Source organism: Aegilops tauschii, chromosome 5 (assembly GCF_002575655.3).
Source record: "Aegilops tauschii subsp. strangulata cultivar AL8/78 chromosome 5, Aet v6.0, whole genome shotgun sequence".
NCBI lineage: Eukaryota > Viridiplantae > Streptophyta > Magnoliopsida > Poales > Poaceae > Aegilops > Aegilops tauschii.
Window position 1 is genome coordinate 257,801,919 of NC_053039.3, and position 7,510 is coordinate 257,809,428.

General features: G+C 46.1%; 1 non-coding gene across 5 annotated transcripts; it reads left to right on the plus strand.

Moving 5' to 3' along the window:
- The first annotated feature begins 3,507 nt into the window (after positions 1-3,507).
- LOC109739149 (uncharacterized) lies at positions 3,508-7,177 on the plus strand. 5 transcript variants are annotated; one of them, XR_006664061.2, is made up of 6 exons: positions 3,508-3,656; positions 3,754-3,997; positions 4,061-4,308; positions 5,177-6,073; positions 6,256-6,409; positions 6,538-7,177. It is a non-coding gene; the product is annotated as an uncharacterized protein (transcript). The 5 variants fall into 5 exon arrangements; XR_012184601.1 differs by having other exon boundaries at positions 4,067-4,308; XR_012184602.1 differs by lacking the exon at positions 4,061-4,308.
- The last annotated feature ends 333 nt before the right edge of the window (positions 7,178-7,510 follow it).

A 7,510-nucleotide genomic window follows, 5' to 3' on the forward strand; every position in this document is an offset into this window, starting at 1 on the left:
CCAGTACAAAACGGGCATCACCAACAAGGCAGCCGATGCGTTGTCAAGAAGAGATCATTGGGATGAGGGGGAGCTCGCAGCAGTCTCAGTCTGTAGGCCAGCGTGGCTCGAGGCCGTCGCAAGCAGTTATCAGGACGCGGAGTCTCAGCGCAGACTGGAACAACTAACGCTGGATCCAACCAGTGACAGTGACTACGCCTTGCAAGATGGGGTGATTCGGCACAAAGGGCGCATTTGGATTGGCTCAGATGAAACAACTCAGTTAGCTTTGATCAAAGCCTTGCATGACAGCGCGATCGGGGACCATTCAGGATTCTATGCTACTTATCATCGGGTCAAAAACCTCTTCTCTTGGAAAGGCATGAAGACCATGATCAAACAGTACGTGAAATCTTGCGACACTTGTCAGAGAGCTAAGACAGAGAGGATCTCTCCAGCGGGATTACTGCAACCTCTTCCAATTCCAAAGCGACCGTGGGCAGTTGTGTCTCTTGATTTCATCGAGGGGCTACCGACCTCAGGAGGGCAGAACGTAATTCTTGTAGTGGTGGATAAATTCTCGAAATATGCTCATTTTCATACCCCTGAAACACCCTTACACAGCGCTGACAATGGCAGAAGTGTTCATGAAGAACATTTTCAGGTTGCATGGGTTGCCTCTGGCCATCATCTCGGACAGAGACCGGATATTCACCAGTGCGATTTGGCAGGAACTATTCAAGCTATCCCAAACCGAGCTGAGATTGAGCTCATCTTATCATCCACAGACTGATGGGCAAACCGAGCGGGTGAATCAGTGCTTAGAAGGATACTTACAGTGTGCGGTGCACTCGTGCCCGAAGAACAGGAGCAAATGGTTGTTTTTGGCTGAATATTGGTACAATACAGCTTTTCACTCCTCGCTAGGGCGCACTCCTTTTGAAGTGATCTATGGGCATTTGCCGCGAGAATTTGCAGTCACACAAGTGGAGGAGAGCTCAGTGCCAGACCTGTCGGCGTGGTTACAAGAGAGAGCAGTCATGATGGATCACTTGCAGCAGCAGCTGAAACACGCACAAGATCGAATGAAGAAGCAAGCAGACAAGCATCGCACGGATCGGTCTTTTGAGGTAGGGGATCTGGTGTACTTGAAGCTTCAACCATTCATCCAGACATCGGTGGCTCAGCGGCCATATCAAAAGTTGGTGTTCAGATATTACGGGCCGTATATTGTCATAGCTCGGATCGGGAAGGTGGCGTACAAACTCCAGTTGCCGGTTGACAATAAAATACACCCTGTGGTGCACGTCTCTCAATTGAAGAAGGCGATAGGTCCAGTCGTTTCTGTAAGTTCGAGCCTTCCACCAGCTAACTCTGTGTTGCAGGCAGAACACTCTCCTGAGGCGATTTTGGCAACCAAGCTCATCAAGACGCAGGGGGAGATGCGCCCGCGACTTTTGGTGCAGTGGAGCGAGTTGCCACCGTCGCTGGCAACCTGGGAGGAACCAGAAGACCTCCGTCGTCGCTTTCCAGCAAGCACGGCTTGGGGACAAGCCGAGTCCCAAGGGGGGAGAATGTCACGCCTGCAGGGGCGACCCCACCGGCAGGAGGCCCAGGAGAGGGACTGGACCGGGTGGCAGTTGAAGAATGATGCCAGTTGGCGGTTCCTGTTAGGCTGGAGTGTGTGTGTTGCCTATTGGGCCAACCGGGCCTGCATGCCTGTGAGTGTGGTTAAGTAGCTAGGCTACCAGGGAGTGGATTATCGAAGAATGCAGAACTGGATCGACAGAGAGAAGTTGCTCTTCCTCTGATTACTACCTTTCCCCTTCCTCCAAAACCTACCTACCTCCCTCTCCATCCCCTTCCAGATCCGATCTCTAGTTTGCAGTAGATCGAGTCCGTTACACGGATGCCGCTCGCTTCCTCCGCCCGGCGATCGACATCACATCCAGCAGCTAACTCCTCGTCGACGCATCAGTTCCTCAACATTGGCGCGCTGTTTTTCTTTTCCGGCGGGAGCAGAGCAGAGATCCATGGCTCATTGGCTCGTCACCTAACACCTCGTGATTCTTCTTTGAAAAAAAGAACAACAACTCGAGATTATTGTCTACTGAGCAAATGGCTTTATAGGTTATCACTTGAACCCGAGGGCATGTGGGCTCAAATCCTAAGAAATAAATACTTGCACTCTAAAACTCATGCTCAAGTGACCGTAAGACCTAATGATTCACCATTTTGGAAGGGTCTCATGAGAGTGAAAGAAACCTTCTTCCATAGGGTGAAATTCATTGTTGGGGACGGAACAACAACAAGGTTTTGGGAGGATACTTGGTTAGGCGACACACCGCTAGCTCTTCAATATCCTTTCCTATATCATATTGCTCAACGTAAAGAAGATTACATAGCAACAATTTTGCAGACGATACCTTTGAATATCCAGTTCAGAAAATCCCTGGTAGGTGAAAGATGGGCTTCCTGGTTACACCTAGTGAGGAGGTTGATGGATGTTCAACTCTCTGATCAGGGAGATACATCGAACTGGAAATTAACGAGTAATGGAGTGTTTACGGTTAAACCGATGTACTCAGATCTTATTAACTCTAGCCCAATCCCAAGATCGTTACACATTTGGAAAGTCAAGATCCCCTTGCGTATTAAAATCTTTATGTGGTTTGTTCACAAGCAAGTGATCCTCACCAAAGATAACCTAATAAAGCGGCGATGGGTAGGTAGTTCACGATGTTGCTTCTGTGTTCACGATGAAACAATTTAACACTTATTTCTTAATTGCCCTCTCGCGAAGTTACTTTGGAGGTCTGTCCATATAGCCTTTAATATTACGCCTCTGGTAAGCATTGACGCGTTGTTTGGGACGTGGCTAAATGGAGGGCCTCCTCATGTTGCGTCAAGTATTCGGATTGGAATATGCGCACTTATTTGGGCTACATGGAACTGCAGGAATGATTTGATTTTAACAGATTAGCTATTGCTAATTTCTTGCAGGTTATCTTCAGGGCTACGGCATGGATCCGTACGTGGTCGTTACTCACTCCTACGGGCTCCAGAAGCAGCTGGCTACTGGGTGCAACCGATGGGAGATGGTAGCACGGGCTATTTTTAAACGGTTTGGATGGCTGTCGCATAATAGGATATGTCCTTAGTAGCTGTTCGTCCGGCCGGTTGTGGCTTTGAGTTTCTCTTATTTTACCTTTTTAGCTCCTTTTGTGAGCCGTATTTTGCAGACCAAACTATTTATTTCTGTTGAATTTGTTTTAATAAAGTGGCCGTTATGCATCTCTCCGATGCAGAGGCCGGGATGACCTTTTTTTTTTTAAAAGCTCATGATTATTGTTGTGATTTATCAATTACTCTCTTCTCCCCACAGAAAACAGACAAGTCACTCTGCCTCCGTCTCTGTTCTAGCCTGGCAGTCGTGCCGTCGCTCTGTTCTAGCGGTTCGGTCGGTAGAATTCGATTCGTTTTTAAAAAGAAATCAACAAGTATCGGCCCAACGTTGGCCCAAGATGAAAACATCTCGCTAGGATTCGTCCTTTTTTTTTTTTTTTTTGCGGGTGTAGGGTTCGTCTGTTCTGAGAGGTGAGAGCCCAGACCTCGGCCGCCGCCCTCTTCTTCTTCTCCGCCAAGCCAGCCGGCCATAACCCTCCTCCTCCGGTAAGGTAAGCGCTCCAATCCATCCCGGATTCGGCTCCGTTTGCTCGCATCTACTGTATCTCTTATCTCTCTAACGAGGGGGTGAATTCGAATGAATTTCAGGGTCAGTAGCGCGCCAGATCTTTAAATTTCCGCGGGAGGGCTGCTGAGCTTCACGCTCCAGTCCACGCCGGATCCGACACTGGATTTGAATTTGAATTGAATTTCAGTGTCTGTCCGTCCGTCCGCCTTGCTCTGGCGCCACATCTTCCTTGTTCTTCTTCATTCATTCATGGGAGTACTGCTGTTTATCAATCTATTTATATGACTGGATCAATAGCAGCAGCACTCGGATTGCACCTCCAGGGTACGGATAACTTTCCAATTCGTCGGAATAATAATAAGAGTAATAATCGGCGAGCTTGTGTAGCTGCAGTCCGACTGGGAGGGGGCTTTGCTGCCCCGGCGCAGCGCTGAGTTATTATAAATAGTGGCAGAATAAGGACGAGGATTGGCCTGCAATAGTCGAGAGCCTCCACGGTTGCCTTAAACATTCATTCCAAGCCTTCGCCGGAGCTGCGATATACCACTTCGACCGAACCACCGAAATACAGCTTCCCACATCGCCAATGGAGGGGAATAATAGCGATCACAACGACAGTTCCCACAGCCAAATAAGTCCCCTCTCGTCTTGATCGCCATGCCTCTCTGTTCATATTTTTGTTCTTATATTAATGTAACACTATAAGCTCTTGAGGGTTATTGTAGCATGCAATGTAAATGTTGAATGTTTTGTTTTTTAAGTTGTTTTTCTTGCGTGTTATGAGCTAAATTACCTATAATTTAGGTGGTTTTGACAGAGTGAAGAAGTAGTCAAAAATTATAGCCAGGTTTGGGTTCAAAGTTTCGCTGTGCCGCCATGACTTTGTTTTGTTTTTGCCCACTTCAACATGTAGAACTATGAACCTGGCCATAATTTTTCTATTGGAACATTTAATTGATCATGTAGGAAGGAGAACAGAAAGCAATGACGACAAAAAAAAACATGCCGATGTAAAGAGATGTCTCTCTTTGTTCTGACGATATAAAGCTCCAGTTTACATCTCCTGTATGGCAGTGATGGGAATGATTTTTATTTTCTTCTTTTGCACAACTCCTGCATCCATTCTCTCGAAAGCTTTTCGACGATTACGTGGATTGATGCATACTTTTCATAATAAAGTTTGCAAGTATCGGAGGGCGACAATTAGCAGGATTTCTTTATATGGCCACTGAGGTTTTACCTAGAACCATACACAGCAGACTGCATGGTACTGTAGCGGCAAATTTAGCGGTCAGATCGTTACTAATCAACACACTGTAGTTGTGTTTCCATCATCTTGGAATTCAAAGTTTCAGAGTTGGTATGCTGTAGTACTAGAGATAATCAAGCAATTTTCACGCTAGAGAGATTTTAGTTCCTGTCACCATGTGTAACTATTCTCTGTTTGGTATTTCTGAATAAAGTTATGGCAGCTAAATAATGGATGCTTGATTTATGTTGCAGCAACTGGACGACGAAGATAGACTCAGCGCTCTAACTGATGATATTTTACTGTCCATCTTGGGGAGAGTCAGTTCACTTGTGGCTACAAGGACAAGTGTGCTCTCTACACGGTGGAGGCATCTGCCTTGGTTGCTGCCTGAACTCAGCATCGATGTCCAGGATTTCCTATCCACTCCGTACGCTGACCTTGTTGAGGCAAATGATATGGAACAAGCCATGGCGTCTTTGACCAAAGCAACCAGGAGTTTGTTAGATAAACAACAGAGAGGATCCACTATCTCAAGTTTGCGCCTTAACCTCTATTTGATCAACACTTTCCTTTGCGAAGTTGGCCCACTGTTAGGTGATGCGATCGACAGTGGTTTGTTGAAAGATTTAAATCTCGGCATTCTTGATGAGACAAAGACTCTGGACCGTAGCGACGAAGAGATGCAACAGCGAGCTCAAGACATAGATGATTTTTTCACTGCCTACCCTAGTGTGCTCCACTGCCTCACAAAGCTCTTTCTAAAAATTGTAGGCTTTGACAAATTGGACATGCACCATGTCCTGTTTGACTGCTGCAAGCAACTTAAGCATCTAACCCTTTATCATTGTGATACTGGTTCCTACTCTGTCTTTAAGATTGATGCGCCAGACTCAAAACTCTGTGTTCTTGAAATTGAGAAGTGTCGCTTTCTGAGAATCGACCTTGTCTGCCTCCCTAAATTGGAGAAGTTCTTTTGTGAGTCTTGGATATCTCAGTGTGCCCCGTTGACCTTTGGTTTTGTCCCATCACTTGGGCAATTAGAACTCTCATGTGGTTCAGTTTGTGAGGAAGACATATTTAAATTAAGTGAGCTTCTACATGGAGTAACAAGCATACATACTCTCTCATTGGATTTCCAAGGTGAAGCCGTAAGTACTACTACTTTATTTGGTTCGTCATGTCGTCACATATATGAAAGTTATATCATGGATGTGTTATGTATGATAGAGAACATACATAGCTGTAAATTCTTTGATGATCTCATCTATGTGCTTGCAGACTATCAATTCTTGTTTTTTTTGTTTATTTAATTAATTAATGTTGTGATCAGCTTTGGTTGCAACCTGAAATGGAGGAACTCCGCACCGCATTCAGCAAGCTAAGGAAGCTGTACGTACGTAGGTGGTATATTTGTTGAATTTGACATTTTATGGACAATGGCCTTTCTTGTAGCAGCACCATCTGTCGAAATGTTACATATTGAGGTGATGTCTTTGTCTGTGTTTCTTTTCTTGCCCACACTTGGAGCTTTAGTTTTTCACAAATTTTAGGAGAAAATTATTTAGAACTTGATTCCTATGACAGTTCTAAAGAATTGCTCACACAAATACAGGTATGGGAACATACATGCGATTTGGGCGAGGCCAGACCCGCTTCCTACCTTGACAGGAGTCCAAAGTGGGAAATGCACTTGGATAGCAGCTCCGAGAACAAGCTTCTGAAAGAGCTAGAATTCGCTGGATTTAAATCGCTAGAACAACAGTTTACATTTATAAGGTCCATGTTGGAGCGATCTCCCAACTTGCAAAAGATAGTACTGAGAGATGATGAGCAGTGTGCTGATTGTGACGCCCTTGAGGCACCTCGTCCTTCGAGATTTCCAAGGAGGAGGAGCAAGAAGTGGTTGTTAAGCGGATTAGAGATGGCATGTTCTCGCCGGAGATAATTTTTCATGGATAAGGAAAGATGACTTGTCTCAGGTCAAATAATTTTTGAGGTCATCTTCATCACCCTGGCGGTTTCCATGACGATGAGGGAGTAATTCATCCTCGGGGTTGAGGGTATGTACCAGTAGCTATGTGTTTGATCCAGGGTTTATAAGTTGACGAGTCGAAGACTTAACTAATCTAGACTAGTCTAGATTAGTGCTAACTAGTTAACATGGTACTGTAGTACTCAGCTACTAATACCTAGTGATAGTATGTAGTATATACTAACAGTACATTATGCAATAAAACTAGCCACTATCTAAATAATTGAGCTACGCAATGTTCTGGGCCCAAGTGGGTATGCAATAGGACCAGCCACTGTCTAAATACTAGCCCAGCACCACGCAACACCCCCAGCTGGCCCATTTGGGCCCAAATGGCCAGCCTAATTAGCCCCCAGCCACTGGAACCCTAGTTCCCGACCTCTCCAATTGCTGCCGCCAGCGCCATCACGCACGCGCGCACGCGACCCGCGCCTCTTGTCGCCTTCCACTGGCGAGCCCGCCGACCACCGCCATGCCTCCTTTCCTCGTTCTCTCTTCCTTCTCTCTTGTCTCAAGGCCGCACGCCTCTATGGGTCACGGCCATGGCCGCCGC